The following is a 19,721-nucleotide window of genomic DNA, read 5'->3' as shown; positions in this document are numbered from 1 at the left end:
ATATTAGTGGATAGGTGGATAGGATAGTGACTTGAGTCATTGCATTTGTGTATATAATTAGCAAAAGATTGATTAACAAATGGCCAGATAAGTGGATTAATAAATAATTAGTAGATGGCTGCGTTCGTGAGAATGGATAGAGTTATATATACTCACGTATGATTTAGATTGAGACGATTAGTTGGTCAATGGGTTGCCAATCTGATAGCTAGGGCAGTGGATAAGTAGATAGGTTTATTTGCAAGAGGATGGATTGATGGACGATTTGACTGGGAATCTAATAGTGTTTGGTGAGTAGGTTGATGAATAAGAAGATGGACAGAAAGACGCTAATTTGTGGATAGACCGGAGATTGATCGATATGTTGTGATGAGTAAATGGATGGATGACATATTAGAAGGCTGCAATTTTAAGGAATACACACAGACACACACACACACACACACACACACATATATATATATATATATATATATATATATATATATATATATATATATATATAACGTAAATGACAGGATTAACCAGTTAAATGCCGTACTCTGGAGAGGCACGTATTTAAAATGTGGCCAGAAAACTCGTCCTTCAAACCAAACAGAATGATTCCCTTATCTACGACTATTTTAATTGATGATCAACCCACATGCAAGCTCTTTGAGGATTTCCCTTTTCTACATTTTCATTGTAAATGACATGTTATTCTCAAAACAAATTTTTTATTCAGATCGAAGAACAGAAGTTTCTTTATGCTTAGTACCATGTAAATCCAATTATAAGTTTCTAAATGTTATTTATAAATTCTGTCCTCTATCTTTGTACTAAACTAAAAGGTGTAACAACCGAATGTAAAAAGATAAGGATTTTGCGTTGTTGCTTTGAATGGTTTATGTGTGTGTGTGTGTGTGTGTGTGTGTGTGTGTGTGTGTGTGTGTGTGTGTGTGACAGGGAGGGGGGGAAGTTGAGAGAATGGATTGAGTGAGAATTCATTTACAGCAATGATAATTACATTTATAAGACAGATTTTTGTGTGTGAAGATTGTGTCGTTTCTTTATTGAATAAAGAATTAATTGCCATACCGTTAGACCTTTTGGCGACCTCCTAAGTAAATTTTCTCTGCCTTTTGATATTTTAAATATATTGTAAATGTCACAGCGTGACCCTTATCCTTTCATTGTATTGATTTATCTCCATTAGTTGTTGTTATTTGTCTGGAAATGGCATCTCTTGATATTCTCAAACTGACTGGTGAAAGCGATTCAAACACATGCAGTGCTCCCTCCCCCCACTCCCCATCCCCCCCCCCCCCCCCCCCCCCCCCCAAATGCATACGATTGATATTGCTGTACTCTTAACAGGAAGTCTAAGATTAAAGACGTTTTTAAGGGTTGGGTCATCGTACTATATCGATATTTGCATTAAATGTTTTCTGGAGAAAAAAAAAGAAAAAAATAGTGTTTAAATCAGACTATGGCAGAATATTCCCCAATCAACCTACTGTTAGAATATCACAATATGGTCTTATAAGAACTCGAATGTTGGTTTGAAAAATGTCAGCCAATTAGACAAATTAGGTGTGACCTTTATGATGTACGTTGTATTTTAATAATGAAGGAAAAATTTCTGCCGCTGCTGTTCTATTTTAAGTCAATTGCCATTGTTGTCTTCCAATATCTAATTAAAACTATGACAATACAATAAAAAGTATGGTTTGCTGTGGCAAGATATGTCCAACATGTAGTATTGTACAGAGACAATCGATAACACGATTTATATATGACAATGTTGAATGAAGTTTTTATGCATTACACGTGCCACGGTTTCATTTAATTAATGAGTCACATGTAATAGTGAGTCTTTATTTGTGAAATATGTAAAGAACGCTCTGTGAAAGGTCATGTAAAAAGTGTCTATCGTTTTTTGTTCTCTTCTTCACTTTGTTGTCACATGATACAGCATGATTTGATTTCTGCTTGTTACCTGTCTGTTCTTCCACCACCACCACCCCCTCCCCCCACCCCCACTCCCAGCCCCAGACTTCTCTATTCACCGGATTAGCAACTTTTATGTGCCAGTTAGCACCGGGGTATTGTTGAACTGAATATGTCATCTTTTCAGCGTTTTCCCAATCTCCCTTTCAGCATTTTCCTTGTCCTGTTCAACAATCGAAAAATCCATAGGAAACGGGAGAAGCTGTTGAATTTGATGAAATTAAGAAATTAAGAAGCAGGCACCGGTGTAAGATAAAGAACTGAACAAGTGTTGTATGAAAGGTTCCAGACAAAGCAAGAAAGAAAAATACAAGAAAAAAAAACGTCCTAAAAATCAGTCTACCTCGACTGGGGATCGAACCTTACTTAGACCTGATTACCGGTCAGACGTGCTACCATGATACCACAGAGGTTCCCCATAGTTGGGACAATTTTAATACTTATATTCTTCCGTTTTACCCTCGCTTGTATCAAACATTCAATACGAGAGGACGAGGACAAAGACATTTGAGTTGTTCCATTTTATTATTATTATTTTTTAAAATCAAATTAAGAAATTATTAAGGAGCAGGCACCGGTGTAAGATAAAGAACTGAACAAGGGTGTATGAAAGGTACCAGACAAAGCAAGCAAGAAAAAAACCATCCCAAAAAATCAGTCGACCTCGACTGGGAATCGAACCTCAGACCTTCTGACCACCGATCAGACGTGCTACCATTACACCGCAGAGGCTCCTAATAGTTGGGACAATTTTAATACATATGATATATTCTTCACAAGGGTAGGCTCGCTTGCATTGCATCAAACAACACATAAATTGAACACGAGTGGACGAGGAATTAAGATCCCTTGTAAAACGCTTTGAACACATTTAGAGGGTGTTGTACCGTGTAAAAAATATGTAGTTAAAAATTTGTTTTCGTCTTTCGCAAAAAGCTACACTTCTTATGCGATATTTCAATTTGATATTAATCATTCCTCTTTCTGTTGCCATTTGGCCTCTTATTTTTAGTATGTTCAAAAATGATTGTTTTCTGGGACCAGGTTTGGCATCCATATTATGCCACAAATATTTTTGATTTGAAGATAATTGGGAAGTTTGGATCTTTAAAAAATCATCGGGTCGTGCAAATGGTTATACCAATAATTAGATAATAATACTCAATATAGAATTATAATCATATTAATAGTAAGGGCAAGGGAGGGAAGGGCAATTGACTCCTTCAGCATTAAGAGACGGAATAATTATCATCATACTTCGTCTTCCCAAGGTAAGACTCGTATAATTTTTTAATTATTCCGTCTACTTTAATGCTGATAGGAGCCACTTGGAGATTTCAAAGCAGGGCAGGTTTTGAGGATAGTACTGAATTTGCAAAAGATTCCGAATGAGATTCAATGGCTTTTTATAGAATCGAGCAAAGGTAGACTCCCTTTTCCATCCTGCCGTATTAAGTACATGCCATATTCTACACCCTTAGCTGCTGAAGAACAAGATGCTGATCGTGTGCTGTGTGCTTTAAATATGTTAGTATCCACTCCTGACTTGGTTAGGATAAGTCTAATCCAACGTGACAGTGTATCCTTGGAGACTCCTAAGTGAGGGCTAAGGGTGCTAATAAACAATTTATTAGAAGATCGAAGTGGTCTAGTCCGTTTCAAGTATGCTCGTAGATATGTCATAACACAAATCCGCCTGTCTCATTAATGCATGGAGTGTAATAATTGTTTGAGGATTAGAAGGCGAGTTATGTTTAAGCAATTTACTAATATGGAATATAGCTTTGCTATCATGAATAGATAAACAAGATGATTCAATAGTCATGGCATGAAATGATTGGCACCTATGTCCCGTAACAAGAGCACATAGCATAAGAAGTTTGGCTCCTAACATAAAAAGGTTAAGATCACGAGCAGGGGAAAGTGATCTTAAATAATTTAACACAGTAGATATGTCCCAAACAGTAGTGTAACGGGCACGAGTGGGTCGAGAATGAAATACACCTTTCATAAATCTACACACTAGCGGATCTGAACCGGTCTCGTTCAATGTTGACACTGCTGACCTCGCTGTATTGATGGCACTGTATCCCAATCCAGATTGAAATAATATTGTCAAAAAAGCTATAGTAGTCTGAACATTTTTACTCATAGGGTCCACCCCATCAGCATCACAAAACTGGATAAATTTCAGTAAGTAACTATTGTACTGTTTTTGGGTGTTGCGACGCCAACTTTTCATAATTATTTTTAAGGCGTGCTTGGAAACTCCTTGTTTCCGGATTTTTGCCCTGATAAGAGACAAGCCATCAACTTTAGTTTTGGATACAAAGGGTGCACAGCTGCCCTGTCTGATGCCATGTCAATAGGTGTTTTGAGGCTTTTAGATGGACCGGGGCGCTATCAGCATAGTCATAAGTTTGGGGAACCAAGTCTGTGTTTGCCAAATTGGTGCTATCACCAACGCTCGCGATACTTTGTCTTGTTGTATCTTTTGTAGAGCCCTGGGGATCATATTGAATGGAGGGAATAAATACACAAATCCAGCCCATAAATGATAAAAGGCATTAATGGCACAGGCAGATGGGTCAGGATATAACGACATATATTTGGGAATAAGAAAATTGGTTCTAGAAGCAAAAAGATCAATTTCTGGATTTCCAAAATGATCACAAAGCTTATTGAACTCTGCTCGATTAAGCGACCACTCAGTATGAATAGATAATTTTCTACTATAATCATCAGCAATGGTATTTTCCACTCCGGGAATATGACATGCTGAAATCCATATTCCCCTGGTTTTGCACCATAAAATTAACTCTCGTGTGATGTCATTGCATTTAACTGAATGGGTTCCCCCCATGTTATTAATGTAAGAAACAGCTTGTCATATTATCTACTTCTACCCGAATGTGACAATTGGAAATCTTTGCACAAAGATTGAAGTCCTAAATAAACTGCTTTTATTCTAGAACGTTGATGTGATCCATCTGCTCTTCTTCCGTCCACATACCCTGTGTGGCAACATCATTCATAATTGCTCCATAGCCATGACCTGAAGCATCAGTTCTCATCACAAAAGAAGGGTTATCTATATGTAATCGTTTCTTACTGTGGACGCCTTCAGACTTCCACCATTCTAATTCAATAAAAGATTGAACTGAAACTTTAATATATCTATCAAAGTTATATACTTAAAATGGCGATAACGCACAAGGAGTTGAGATGTTTTACATTTAATATCATTCGATACTTTTTCTCTGCTCACCGGGTATAGCACGTTTCCCAAACGATTATAACAAATCACCTCTAGTGTCATTCTGAAACATTATTTATATCATCCTCCTCCGTAGCTACACTTTCTGATAAATGATCAGTATGACTGATTGTATTTCGGAGTGCTCTGACACAGCAACTTTCATACTTTATAATGGATAGTAAGGATCTGGTTACATTTTGCCAATAGAGACAAATAATTAGTTTGCCATCCAGCAAAGGTTACACTTGACCTCCTTATGAAGTGTTCATGGGTGTTTTTGTGGTTTTCCATGCCTTAATATCCAAAGTGTTTGCCCCCATGACCAATGGTTGACCTTTGCCTAAAATCAACCTTTTCGGCATGGATCGTCTGTGGATCTTCTTGTGGTGTTCATTGCCATCGAATCCCAGAATCGTCATGTTTTAATCTTATCTTTCATGGTTGTCCAATATTGCACTAAAATAGAAGGAAAACTTGTTCTGGCCATGAATCGCGAAGTACTGGTTTCAAAATCATCAATTGAAGCTTTGCCAAAGCGACTCATCGAATTTTCAGTACTTCTTATCTTATCTCTTACCATGTTCCATAGCCTGCAAACCATAATCCTTTCATAAGCAGATATTTGAAGGGTCATCTAGAGGCAGTTGATTGTTAAATCCTCATTAATTGTACAAACCAGCTGCAATGTGACTGATATTTTTCAAGAACATAATCTATCCTTGGCAGATTGGTCACATAAACTGTGTACTACCAGTTCGAAATCATTCTCTCCAGTACCTCCCTTGTTCATCTTCTTCACTGCTCCACATAGCCTCGAAACATGCAGTAATGCCTCTCCATAAGCATACCTGCATCTTCTACTGCGCTGCGTCACCATTCAACTAGAAAGGCAGCATTAATCTACAGTTTTACTAAGCCTACCCAAAGGTCAGCATTACTTACACTCTACTCCTATCCGAGCAAGTATTCAGCTCACTGGATATACATATTGGCGCGAAAAGGCAATATTGACATTAGCATCCTCCCTCCATTTACATTAAAACGTCAAAGGCCCCTTCACCAATTTGTTGGCACTGGAATTTTTTTTTTACAGAGAGAGCAGTAATCGTATCCTTGGGCAGACCGTCACATAAAACTGTGTAACACCAGTTGAAAACATTCTCTGCCACACCTTCCTTTCACTTCTGTCCTGCCTACCACATTCTCGAATATGAGAATGCCTGCTCCTCATCCCTGCATCTCTACTACTGCTGGCACCATTCAACTGACCGCGAAAGGTCAGCATTACATTCTACATCTTTACTGCCTGACCGCGAAAGGTCAGCATAACTTACATCTTTTACTGCCTGATCGCGAAAGATCAGACATCAATGTCATCATTACATATTTGGCCGCGAAAGGCCATATTGACATTACATCTTCCTCCTCATTTCATTAAAACGGTCAAAGGCCTCCATTCATTGGCTCACCACTGGCACCAATCCATACACACTGAGTTGCTGTTTTATTCATTAAAGTCCATTTCATGCTACCAACGCGAAGTGACTGTCTTCTATAAATATCCAAACTATGAGAGGCATTGGTGAGCAAAGCGACTCCATCCGAAATATTTTCCAGTACTTCTTTGTTATCTCCTTTCACCATCTCCATAGCCCTGCAAACAGCAGTAATGCCTTTCATAAGCGATACCTGCACTTTCTGCAAGGATGCGTCCCTCATTCTAGAGGCAGGGGATATCTGTTTAAAAACCTCCTCATTGCATTGGACAACCTCTAGTCTAGAGCAATTTGCTGGCACTGGATATTTTTCAGAGAGAGCAGTAATCGTATCCTTGGGCAGACCGTCACATAAAACCTGTGTAACACCAGTTGAAACATTCTCTGCCAGCACCTTCCCTTTCACTTCTGTCCTGCCTACCACATTCTCGAAATATGAGAATGCCTGCTCCATCATCCCTGCATCTCTACTACTGCCTGGCACCATATCAACTGACCGCGAAAGGTCAGCATTACATTCTACATCTTTACTGCCTGACCGCGAAAGGTCAGCATTACTTACATCTTTACTGCCTGATCGCGAAAGATCAGACTCAATGTCATCATTACATATTGGCCGCGAAAGGCCAATATTGACATTAGCATCTTCCTCCTCCATTTCATTAAAACGGTCAAAGGCCTCCTTCACCAATTTGTTGGCACTGGATATTTTTTTTTTTTCAGAGAGAGCAGTAATCGTATCCTTGGGCAGACCGTCACATAAAACCTGTGTAACACCAGTTGAAACATTCTCTGCCAGCACCTTCCCTTTCACTTCTGTCCTGCCTACCACATTCTCGAAATATGAGAATGCCTGCTCCATCATCCCTGCATCTCTACTACTGCCTGGCACCATATCAACTGACCGCGAAAGGTCAGCATTACATTCTACATCTTTACTGCCTGACCGCGAAAGGTCAGCATTACTTACATCTTTACTGCCTGATCGCGAAAGATCAGACTCAATGTCATCATTACATATTGGCCGCGAAAGGCCAATATTGACATTAGCATCTTCCTCCTCCATTTCATTAAAACGGTCAAAGGCCTCCTTCATTTGGCTCACCACTGGCACCAATCCCATCAACACACTGAGTTGCTGTTTTATTTCATTAAAGTCCAGTTCACTGCTACCAACGCGAAGTGACTGTCTTCTATAAATATCCAAACTATGAGAGGCATTGGTGAGCAAAGCGACTCCATCCGAAATATTTTCCAGTACTTCTTTGTTATCTCCTTTCACCATCTCCATAGCCCTGCAAACAGCAGTAATGCCTTTCATAAGCGATACCTGCACTTTCTGCAAGGATGCGTCCCTCATTCTAGAGCAGGGGATATCTGTTTAAAAACCTCCTCATTGCATTGGACAACCTCTAGTCTAGAGCAATTTGCTGCACTGGATATTTTTCAGAGAGAGCAGTAATCGTATCCTTGGCAGACCGTTACATAAAACCTGTGTAACACCAGTTGAAACATTCTCTGCCAGCACCTTCCCTTTCACTTCTGTCCTGCCTACCACATTCTCGAAATATGAGAATGCCTGCTCCATCATCCCTGCATCTCTACTACTGCCTGGCACCATATCAACTGACCGCGAAAGGTCAGCATTACATTCTACATCTTTACTGCCTGACCGCGAAAGGTCAGCATTACTTACATCTTTACTGCCTGATCGCGAAAGATCAGACTCAATGTCATCATTACATATTGGCCGCGAAAGGCCAATATTGACATTAGCATCTTCCTCCTCCATTTCATTAAAACGGTCAAAGGCCTCCTTCATTTGGCTCACCACTGGCACCAATCCCATCAACACACTGAGTTGCTGTTTTATTTCATTAAAGTCCAGTTCACTGCTACCAACGCTACTACTACCAGCACCGTAACTGCTCCCCTCCGTTTTCTTTCCTTTACCTTCTCCCCTTCACACCTCTTACACTTCCTTTCCCAACACATTCCTTCTCGCTCGCCCCGTCTTTCACTTCACCACCTCCTTTCCCTTTCTTATCGTCCGCTCGGCTACTCTCGATTGTTTCTTTCTCCATCACTGACTCGGAACCAAAAATGGCGTTCATTGTTTGTAAACAAAGGGACCGGGATGGCAGGCGATAAATAGGTGTTAAACTATTGTTTAAAATTGCACAAGTTTTACGAATATATACACTATCCAGATGAATGAATTCACAACATATAAATTGAACACAATTCCGTTTGAAAATATAGAATAATAATAATATAGAATTTAAATCAAATTGAAGTTGGTGGGCTCCAGTGATCAACGCTAAAGCAACGCTAAAAAGTGATCACGTGACGCAGCGCTTCCTCCAAGTGGCTCCTATCAGCATTAAAGTAGACGGAATAATTAGATATATATTATAGTGTAGCATCTACTTTACTGGAAACAACAAACAATGAAAGCAATGTGTAGTGAATTTTATATATTTAATGAGTTCTCTCGTGTTTACGTTTTTGTCTGATCTGGCGTGTAGAGTAGTCTTGCAGTCAGCAGTATGTGGTAAGTCTTCGTAGTTCGTAGGAAACGGAGATCGCCACACACATGCCCCCCCAAACACGGACTAGTCATCTTCGTAGTACCGAGGTCGTTTAATGGTACGTCCTGAGCGAGATAGCTTCTTAGTAGGCACTACGTTAGTATCTTCAGAAGCAGTACGGGAGTTTTGTATGTTTCTGTTTGATAACTTTCTGTTCGTATTCGGTGGGCGTCCACGACGAGGTGGGGTGGCAAGGGAAACTGGTTGCGTAGAATCGACAAATGCAGGTTTAAGTCGGTCAATCGAAATCCGTTCTGCTTTGCCACCAACATCAATCAGGAATTGTTTATCTCCAGGGGTTATGACAACATAGGGACCTGTATACGGCTTCTGAAGGGGTCCTCGGTGGGTGTCAACACGGATGTAAACATATTTTGCTGACATCAAGTTCTTGGGTAAATTTGTTTGATGATAGCCGTGATGATGTGTTGGCCGTGGTGAATGAAGGGACACGTTTTGCCGAAAGGTTGCCAAAAAGTCTTTAGCGTGGAAGTCTGAAGGATGGTCGGGTATAAACTCTCCAGGGATTGTTAAAGGTTCTCCGTATACTAATTCAGCTGGAGAATGACCGATATCATCCTTAGGTGCAGTTCTTAAACCAAGCAGAACCCAAGGTAGTTCATCCACCCAATTTGGAGTTATTAGACGAGCTTTGAGGGATGATTTCAAGGACCGATGAAACCGTTCAATCATGCCGTTGGACTGAGGGTGATACGCAGTTGTGTGATGAATCTGCACACCAAGTTGACTGGCCATCTGTTTCCATAGCGTGGATGTAAATTGTGAGCCCCTGTCAGAAGTCATATCAACAGGAATACCAAACCGCGAGATCCAATTGGAGATCAGGGCTTTTGCACATTCTTCTGTTGTTGTGGTTTGTAACGGTATTGCCTCAGGCCATCGGGTGTTCCTGTCAATTATAGTAAGGAGATGGGTGAACCCCCTTGACTGAGGTAATGGTCCAACGAGGTCAATGTTTATATGTGAGAATCGCTTTCCTGGGACATGGAATGTTTCTAACGGTGCTCGTATATGTTTTTGAATTTTCGAAGATTGGCAGTTGTGACATTGCTTAACCCATGCTGACACTTCTTTCTTAAGACCATGCCAGATAAACTTTTGCTGATAAGTCTGACTGTGGCCTTAACTCCAGGATGACTCATATTGTGAATAATTTCGAAAACTGGTCTTCTGAAGTCGGTAGGAACGATAGGTCTTGGGTAGCCAGTTGAGATGTCACAAATTAACTCTGGACCCGAGTCAACGGATGTTTTGACGATTTTGAGGCTTGTTAATGCAGTTTTGTAAGCCTGTATGTCAATGCTATTTTCTTGGGATTCCGCCATAGCTTGATAGTCGATGCCAATTGAGACTGAGTTTGTAACTGCTCTTGAGAGACAATCTGCGACAGTGTTGTTTTTTCCAGAAATGTGTCGGATGTCAGTTGTGAACTCGGATATAGCAGATAAGTGCCTTTGTTGACGAGCTGACCATGGTTCAGTTGATTTGGACATGGCATGGATTAATGGTTTATGGTCTGTAAAAATAACGAATTGTCTCCCTTCAATGATGAAACGGAAATGACGGATGGCTAAGTGAATACCAAGCAACTCCCTATCAAAGGTACTGTATTTCTGTTCAGGTTTACGTAACTGCCTGCTGAAAAATGCCAATGGTTCCCAATTACCTTGATGATTAAGTTGTTCAAGGACAGCGCCCACAGCTTGGTCGGAGGCGTCAGACGTTAAAGCGAGGGGTGAGTTCAAGCAAGGATGGGCTAACATTGTAGCGTTACTTAGTGCATTTTTACCGTCAGTAAAGGCTTTCAACATTTCTTGCGTCCACGTAAGTGCTTGACGTTGTTTTTTGACTTTCAAAGCACTATATAGGGGTCGAAGTATTTCAGCTAGTCTCGGAATGAAACGATGGTAAAAATTTAACATCCCGAGGAACTCTTGAAGTGACTTGATGGTTTTTGGTTGTGGAAATTGTTTAACAGCCTCAATTTTTGTCGCCATTGGGACAGATCCAGAATGCGAGATGTGATGGCCAAGGAAGTTAAGAGATCTCACACCGAAAAGACATTTCTCAAGACGGATAACGAGGCCTTGGTTTCTAAGTCTTTCGAATACGATTTTGAGATGTTCCATGTGTTCTGCCTCAGTTGAACTTGCAACCAGAATGTCGTCTAAATAACAAAATACGCAGTCTAAATCTTGTAAAATGGAGTCCATTAAACGTTGGAATGCTTGTGCTGCATTTTTTAATCCAAATGGCATTCTTAAGAACTCCCAAAGGCCGAAAGGGGTTATCACTGCCGTTTTTGGGACGTCTTCTGGAGCGACTGGAATTTGGTGGTATCCTCTGACAAGGTCGATCTTCGAGAAGATGATCTTACCGTCTAAGTTTGCTGTAAAATCATGAATGTGTGGGACAGGATATCGATCTGGTATAGTAGCATCGTTAAGTCGACGAAAATCTCCGCAGGGACGCATTGTGCCATCAGCCTTGGGGACCATGTGTAATGGGGAAGCCCAAGGGCTCTTTGATTTTTGAATTATGCCCATTTTCTCCATTCCAAAAATTCTTTTTTTGCACACAAGAGTTTTTCTGGAGCCAGGCGACGAGCACGTGCGAATACTGGGCGACCTTTGGTTGTGATGAAATGTTGCACGCCATGTTTCACAGTTGCCGTTGAAAATGTTGGTTGAAGTAGTTCTGGATAGTTATTCAATAATTTTCTGAATGTATTGCAGTTCGGCTCGAGTGGTGAGAGTTCGGCGTTTGCGCAAACTGAACTTACTGAACAAGGTACGTGCGAAAACGTTTCAGCGTCGATAAGGCGTCGACCACGAATATCCACAAGCAGATTATGATGACGTAGAAAATCTGCTCCAAGTAGGGGACGTTTGACATCAGCTTTGATAAGTCGTGCATTGAATGAACGCGATCCAATACGTATGTTAGTTTCGAAGCATCCGTATGTTTTTATTGTAGAACCATTAGCAGCTTGTAATGCGAGATCAGAGGAACCCAAGCTTTTGTCTGGCGCAGAGGCGGGTGTGACAGATACTTGAGCTCCAGTATCTACTAAAAAACGTCGGTTTGAATTTTCATCGACGACGATGAGTTGGAGATTTTTTGATGTGGGCGCGTTGGCTGAGTAAGAATCCGGGTCGACAGCAGAATTTACTGTTGACCCGGCTTGGCGTTTCCCTGGTTCTTCTTGTTTTTCTTAAATGAATTGAAGAGTTTGCATGTTTGTGCACATCGACGGGCATTTGAACCAAACCGTTGATGGTACCAGCAGAGGGAATCTATTTCACTGGTCATGGTTGGTGTGTCAACTTCACAAGTAGTATGAGAAATTGAAAAGGAGTTAGAGTTTGAGTGAGCAGCGTAGAAAAAATTGTCAGCTTCTCTGGCAAGTGCCCTGTAATCATCCAGGTTGGACGAGTTTGCTAATGGAAGTCTGATGTTTGCTGGAAGTTGTCTTAAGAATAACTGTCTGAAGAGCAGACAGGGCTTGTGTTTGCCGAGGAGCACTAACATCCTGTCCATTAACTCAGATGGCTTTAAGTCGCCCAAACCATTCATGTTGAGTAGAGATTCCGCTCTCTCTGTTTCCGAAAGGCCGAACGCAGACAGCAGGAAGTTTTTCAGTATTTCATATTTACCTTCCTTGGGTGGTGATGATAGAATAGCAAGGGCTCTAGTTGCTGTGTCTGAGTCTAAGGCAGCCACTACATAGTAGTACTTTGTTTCATCGCTTGCTATATCGCGTAAGGCAAATTGTGCCTCGCTTTGTGCAAACCACGCTGAAGGACTAGTGGTCCAGAATGTGGGCAACTTCAATGCTACGGCGTCGATAGACATGTTTATTATGTTCTTGTGAAGAGTTGAACTGGTAAATAGTAATAATAATAATATATACCTATCTCTTAAGTTGTTTTAAGTCGGGGTCACCAATGTAGCATCTACTTTACTGGAAACAACAAACAATGAAAGCAATGTGTAGTGAATTTTATATATTTAATGAGTTCTCTCGTGTTTACGTTTTTGTCTGATCTGGCGTGTAGAGTAGTCTTGCAGTCAGCAGTATGTGGTAAGTCTTCGTAGTTCGTAGGAAACGGAGATCGCCACAATAGCAAGATTTTGTACAACGCATTTAGATTGTGGATCCAATCAAACGTATCTGGAAAGAATACTTTCATACTCCTCCCCCCCCCCTCCCTCCTTCATTTTCCTATTAATTTCCTTTCCATACCCACATTATAATAATATATTATGACACCGTTGTATCGAACTACCTCCCCCACCCCCTTCCCCCTCACCACCCCATCCCGCTGTCCCTAAACACTCTTTCTCATGACTCACCTATCATTGTACTAGTGATGAAGTCGGTGTGTTTCCCGGTTTTAGTGCCTTGAGTTCTTGTATATTGGTTAAATAAGGCCAAAAATATGACTGGATACTTTAAATGTTTACAACAAATAATCAACATTCTGTAATTTATAAAGTGCCATTCTATCTATTATTATACTACAGTGGTAGTATTGCGTTCCCTTTGATAACATCCTGCTGTTCATTTTGACCAGAAAGCTTTTACCTCACTATTGATCGATTTAGATAACTCCCATCATTTAAAAGTCACAAACCTGAGATTTTTTTGAAGCAAGAGACGGAAATAAGTTGATGGCACATAAGTTATTCGTCAGTCATCGTTTAACAAGTTATCGCACTCTTATTCATGATTAGATTGCATAGTTTTGTTGTGGAATTTGGTCGTTAAAGAATCTTAAAATAGTTTTCTTGTTTGACTTTATTATTTTCAATTTTTTAAACCGGGTAGATAGCAATAACGAATTCAAATAAAATACAAATGAAACTGGTGTCATCAAACTCGTTAGATTTCCTCTGTTTCCTTCATGTCGATGGGCATCGACAGTTATATCCTACTCAATATTACACAATCAGTAAGTTCTTTTAAAGGACGAAATGAAAGAAGGAAAAGGGAGGAATGAGGGAAGAAGAAAAAGTAGAGGAGGAAGAAGAAGAAGAAGAAGAAGAAGAAGAAGAAGAAGAAGAAGAAGAAGAAGAAGAAGAAGAAGAAGAAGAAGAAGAAGAAGAAGAAGAAGAAGAAGAAAAAAAAAGAAGAAGAAGGAGGAGGAGGAGGATGAGGAGGAGGAGGAGGAAGGAGGAGGAGGAGAGGAGAGAGGAGGAGGGGGGAGGAGGAGGAGGGGTGGAGGAGGAGGAGGAGGAAGAAAAAGAAGAAGAAGAAGACGAAGAAGAAGAAGAAGAAGAAGAAGAAGAAGAAGAAGAAGGAGGAGGAGGAGGAGGAGGAGGAGGAGGTGGTGGTGGTGAAGGAGGAGGAGGAGGAGGAGGAGGAGGAGGAGGAGGAGGAGGAGGAGGAGGAGAAGAAGAAGAAGAAGAAGAGATAAGAGAAAAAGTAGGGAGAGGAGGAAGATGAGGAGGAGGAGGCGGAAAAAGGAGCGGAGAAGGAAGAGCATTCCTATACAATATTGCACGTCGTTGATGAGTTTTCCTAAACTAATCGATCAGAATTACACTCTATTTTTGGTCTTTGCTATTTTTAAGAGTTCAGTTCGATTGAAAGACATAATCGTTTCCATTTAGAACTACCACTGTCTATAATTTTTTTTATAAGTGTGTTCTTACTTACCTCTATAACTGGTGCATTTGAAAAATTGAATAGGATGACGTCATCGAAATGTTAACGTAATTTCTTTTTGCACTTCGGCGCATTGATTTTATTTATGTTTACCTACATCAAAATGATTGTTTTATGTTAAAAAAGTATTAGTCATCTCTGCATATACGAGGTATATTTAGCCATTCTCCTACCTCAACGTGTACTTATTTGCAGGTCTGACGACTCAAATTGTAATGAGCCCATCGTCGGAATAGAAATACTCCATAACCAACACAAATACTGTCCATTACAACAATGTTAAATCAAGCCCATAATTGCAAGCGTTAATCATGTGTATTTCTAGAGCTTTAAAAAAATCTGTTCTTTTAAAAATAGGGCTGGCGGTTGTTCCGTACTGCTAATGATAAATGTTTATCATCAAGCAGAAAATTACTGGCAAATCCAAGACTTATAAAACTGATATACTGATATACGAGTAACTTGCACACCTCTTTTTGATTTAAGCGTAATTATATTATCCGTTGACTCAAAAGAATATTAATAAAATCTGCTAGGTTGATTTTTCCAGTCCTTTTTTTGCTTTTGGCTTTCATTGCGAGTATGATTCTACACAATTCTAGTACATCCGGAAAAAAAGATGTAATTTTAACCTCTCATCTATCAAGTAATAATAATCTCATCCGCAACAAAAAAAAAAGGGTGACATAATTTTAAATCATTCTTGACACTAGAACTAGAAGTAATAATGATAACAATCTAGATATCTATTCTTTTTTTAAAATAAGGTTGGGGATTAATATTGTTTCATAAAGCCAATGTTAAATTTTTATCATGGAGCACAGAATTACCGGCTCATCTAAATATTATAGAATTATTTGGTCACAGATTGATATGCGTGTAACTTGCCAACCTTTCTTAAATTAGGGGCAATTCTATCACCCTTTGACTACAAAGAAGGAAAAAAAAAGAAAGAAAAAAAAAGGTTCGCCTCGATCTTTGTTAATTTCCACAATGCAGTTGTATAAGAATTAAAACAGATAAGTGCCTGTCGGTAATTGCCTTTATTTCTCCAAAAATACTGCGATTTCTCCATTCATCAAACTAAACTAAAAATTGCACTGGGTGTAAGGGATTGGATGGATAGGAACAGGCTAAGACGACAAAAAGGAGGTGATGTATGTAGGGAACATAAGATTTTGGAAAAAGAAGAAATTGAAAGTAGGAGAGGTGTCAATAGATGGTGTTGACAAGGTCAAAATTCTTAGAGCATTCTTAGTCTTAGATTCAGAACTGTCGATGGACCACCAAATTAAGACAGTGACCCAATCATTGATGTGTCTGTTGAAAACAAGTGGATCTATTCGACAGTTCCTTTCTGAGGATGTTACCAAGAAACTTGTCGTTTCTCTTTTATTTTCAAAGCTGGGTTACTGTAATGCTCTGTTGTTTGGTGTCTCGGAAAATAAGCTCAGGCGGCTACATAGGTCAAAAATTCTGCCAGATTGGACTTTTGAAAGCGGACGTTTGACTCGGCCACATCTCTCCTTCTAAGATCACAAATTACACTGGCTGCCTGTTGAGAAAAGGGTCACCTCCAACGTCCTAGTTTATCGCTGTCTCAAAAAACACTGCCCCTTCCCTACCTTACAGAACTCCGAAAGAAATGTTCGACAACCCGATCTTTGCGTTCTTCCAATCACACCACTCGTTTGGCTATCCCACACATTTGTACAAAAGCGGGAACAAGGTCCTTTTCTCATTTTGGTTCGTCCGCACGGAACACCATTCCACAGAGCATCCGGAAATCCAAATCAATGTCTGTGTTCAAGAAATCATTGAAAGCATTTCTTTCATGTACTTTCTTTGATATTGTCTTGTGTTGATGTAAAGCGCCAAGAGACTCATGGTTGAGGATACCGTGCGCTTTATCAGAAAGAGTCTATTATCATCATCATCATCATCATCATCATCATTATTATTATTATTATTATTATTATTATTATTATTATTATTATTATTATTATTATTATTATTATTATTAATATTAAACCAGTCACCGATGTCACCATCACATAAGCAGTTAGCTCCCTTCTTTTAAAAAAAACATATTATTTTGAAAGCCTTGAACCGATGTGTTGTGATTTTCAGGTCTGATAACCGAAAACAATTACCGGCTTTATTTAGGTCAATTATTGTTGTGATGGAGTGATTTTTTGCGTTGGTTTGAGACATGCCATGGTTTGAGAGCATTTTCATTACAACTATGGGCCAATAACACTTTGGTTTATCAGACCTGCAAATAGATAGATCTACACGCTGTATTGAAATATAAAAAGTACGGTGATTTAAATTTAAATCATATTTTAAACCATTTTTTAAATTATCTAATTTTGTCTAAATTGTCAATTTGATTAGCATTGTTTTAAATTTTCTGACGGTGTCTTCATCCATGATATATTTTACTAGACTATAGGGAAATATAAAGTTAAAGGTTGCGTCTACCTTCTCTTATATGGTCATGAAACATCGTGTCTGCGTCCACGCCCCTCTACGCCCTATTGCTGAATTCATTTGTGCGCACCTACAGACTTTATTTTGATCGATGATGATTCAAAAGATTTGTCTCGATCTATGTCAATTTCCATAATACAATGTTATAATATTAATAAGTATAATAGATGACTACCTATTCGTAAAGCCTATATTTCTCCGCAAATATCGCGTATTCCCCAATAGCAATAATAAAAAGGTAGATTGTAATGTTACATTAATTAACGAATTTCCACACTACAATGTGCAGAGGAGCCGAATCTCATGAGTGTTATAGACTATCTGATTTAATTTCTTTGTGCAGGTAGAATAAAACGAATGATTTGACGATTATACAAATACAACACTCAAAGTACGTAGAATAATGGTTGTGTTTCATAAGTTGAATGTTAAATCTCTCAAAAATATCAACTATGACGTTCCTTTCAACTTTTGAAATCTTAATTTGATAAAACTCTTACTCTAGAATCATCTATGTCTATCTCAAATTCAGCGGCTTGAAGGTATCAGGCACATTAAGCGTTACGTAATAAATCAAATTGTTTTTAAAGTATAGCCAATGTTTAAAAAGTCTACAGTTGTTTAGCGAGTTCAACAGATCATACCTACCATCTTTGGCAACATCAGTGCTACTATGATTCAAACCCTTTGTGTTTTGTTTTCCTTTGTGTTGTCCATATCCTATAAAATTGCATTCAAATATATCATGAATCATTTTATACTAGCTATAAAAATAACCAAATCGGAACGGCTAATCCAAATTTAAAAGATTGATGAGAAAATGTCAGGATGACAGTGTCTTCGTTTATCATTGTGACTATAGACTATGGCCATTAAATTTCTCAATATTTCATACTAATCTTTGAGTGCACATTACGCAACTTCTTATTCTCTTCGGTTAGCGTTTCAGGACTCGGTCAAACATGACAAAGAGGGAGACGCAGTCTTGTTTGATCTCCAGCACCGACAGGTAAATATCGATTGGGATGCATCCCTTGATCGATATATTATATATCGGATAGAGGAACGGATAGAATTGATTTATGGAACAGTGGGGTGTGTCGAGGGAGAGGAGAATAGTGAGTTGAATGAAATGTCCTTTATGTCTTGAATTGATGAAAGGCGCTTTGTAAAGATGATAGAGTACACTTTGCATGTTATAAAATGGCTCGTTGTTATAATAACCAGATTGTATTTACATTCCAGTCCTAGAGAAAGAAAAAGAAAAGGGAAATTATGTATATATATATATATATATATATATATATATATATATATATATATATTATATAGTGAGAGATGCCTGGAGCTAGATCGATAGATGGATAGACAGATAGATAGATAGATAGATAGATAGATAGATAGATAGATAGATAGATAGATAGATAGATAGATAGATAGATAGCGAGAGAGAGAGAGAGAGATAGATAGATAGATAGATAGATAGATAGATAGATAGATAGATAGATAGATAGATAGATAGATAGATAGATAGATAGATAGATAGATAGATATTGAATCGTGTTTGATACAAATATGGTATGAAAAGTGCTCGACATAGATAGATAGATAGATAGATAGATAGATAGATAGTAGATAGATAGATGGATGGATGGGTCGATGGATGGATGGGTGGATTGATTGATGGATGGATGGATGGATGGATGGATGAATGAGCGAATGGATAAAAGAAGGAAATATATGAAGTGTGTCGAGAATAGAAGAGATTTGATGACAAATTATGGAGGAAAACGATATGACTTACGGGAGAGAAGTCTCGTAAGTGAGAAATATATTGTGTTTAAAATGTATACATTTTATTTGTCATCACCTTTAGCCTATCATATAGCAGCTCTAACCAATTTTGTGATCTTATCATCAACTTCATATCACCTAGAAGGGTTTCGATAACTCAAATGGTGAAGCACTTAAACGACGCAGACGCAAACGGGCTAAAATCGAAGCAGGGATGTGTTGGATATTTTTCTGTTCTCTTTGTACATAACATAGTGGTGATTATGTAGCATTATCTGCAGATTTGCGAGAAAGTTTTATAAGACAGACTAGCGTCTTATCAAAAAGGGTACAAGCAACAATTATTGTCTGAAAGTGCCATGAGACGACATGGCATATTTATCAAAATGTTACGAGCAATTCGCTTC

The 19,721-nt window shown here is 39.0% G+C and overlaps 1 protein-coding gene and 1 pseudogene across 1 annotated transcript in view; one reads left to right on the top strand and one right to left on the bottom strand.

Annotated features, from left to right (window-relative positions):
- The window catches only part of LOC144962743 (voltage-gated delayed rectifier potassium channel KCNH1-like), a 104,873-nt gene that overhangs the window by 26,827 nt on the left and 58,325 nt on the right, over positions 1-19,721 (top strand). The window lies entirely within an intron of this gene.
- On the bottom strand, positions 3,167-4,351 carry LOC144963499 (uncharacterized; annotated as a pseudogene).

This window comes from Berghia stephanieae, chromosome 1 (assembly GCF_034508935.2).
Source record: "Berghia stephanieae isolate SIO BIC M18660-M18661 chromosome 1, UCSD_Bste_1.3, whole genome shotgun sequence".
Lineage (NCBI taxonomy): Eukaryota > Metazoa > Mollusca > Gastropoda > Nudibranchia > Aeolidiidae > Berghia > Berghia stephanieae.
The sequence above is the reverse complement of the archived record's forward strand: the minus strand, read 5'-3'. Positions and strand labels throughout refer to the sequence as shown.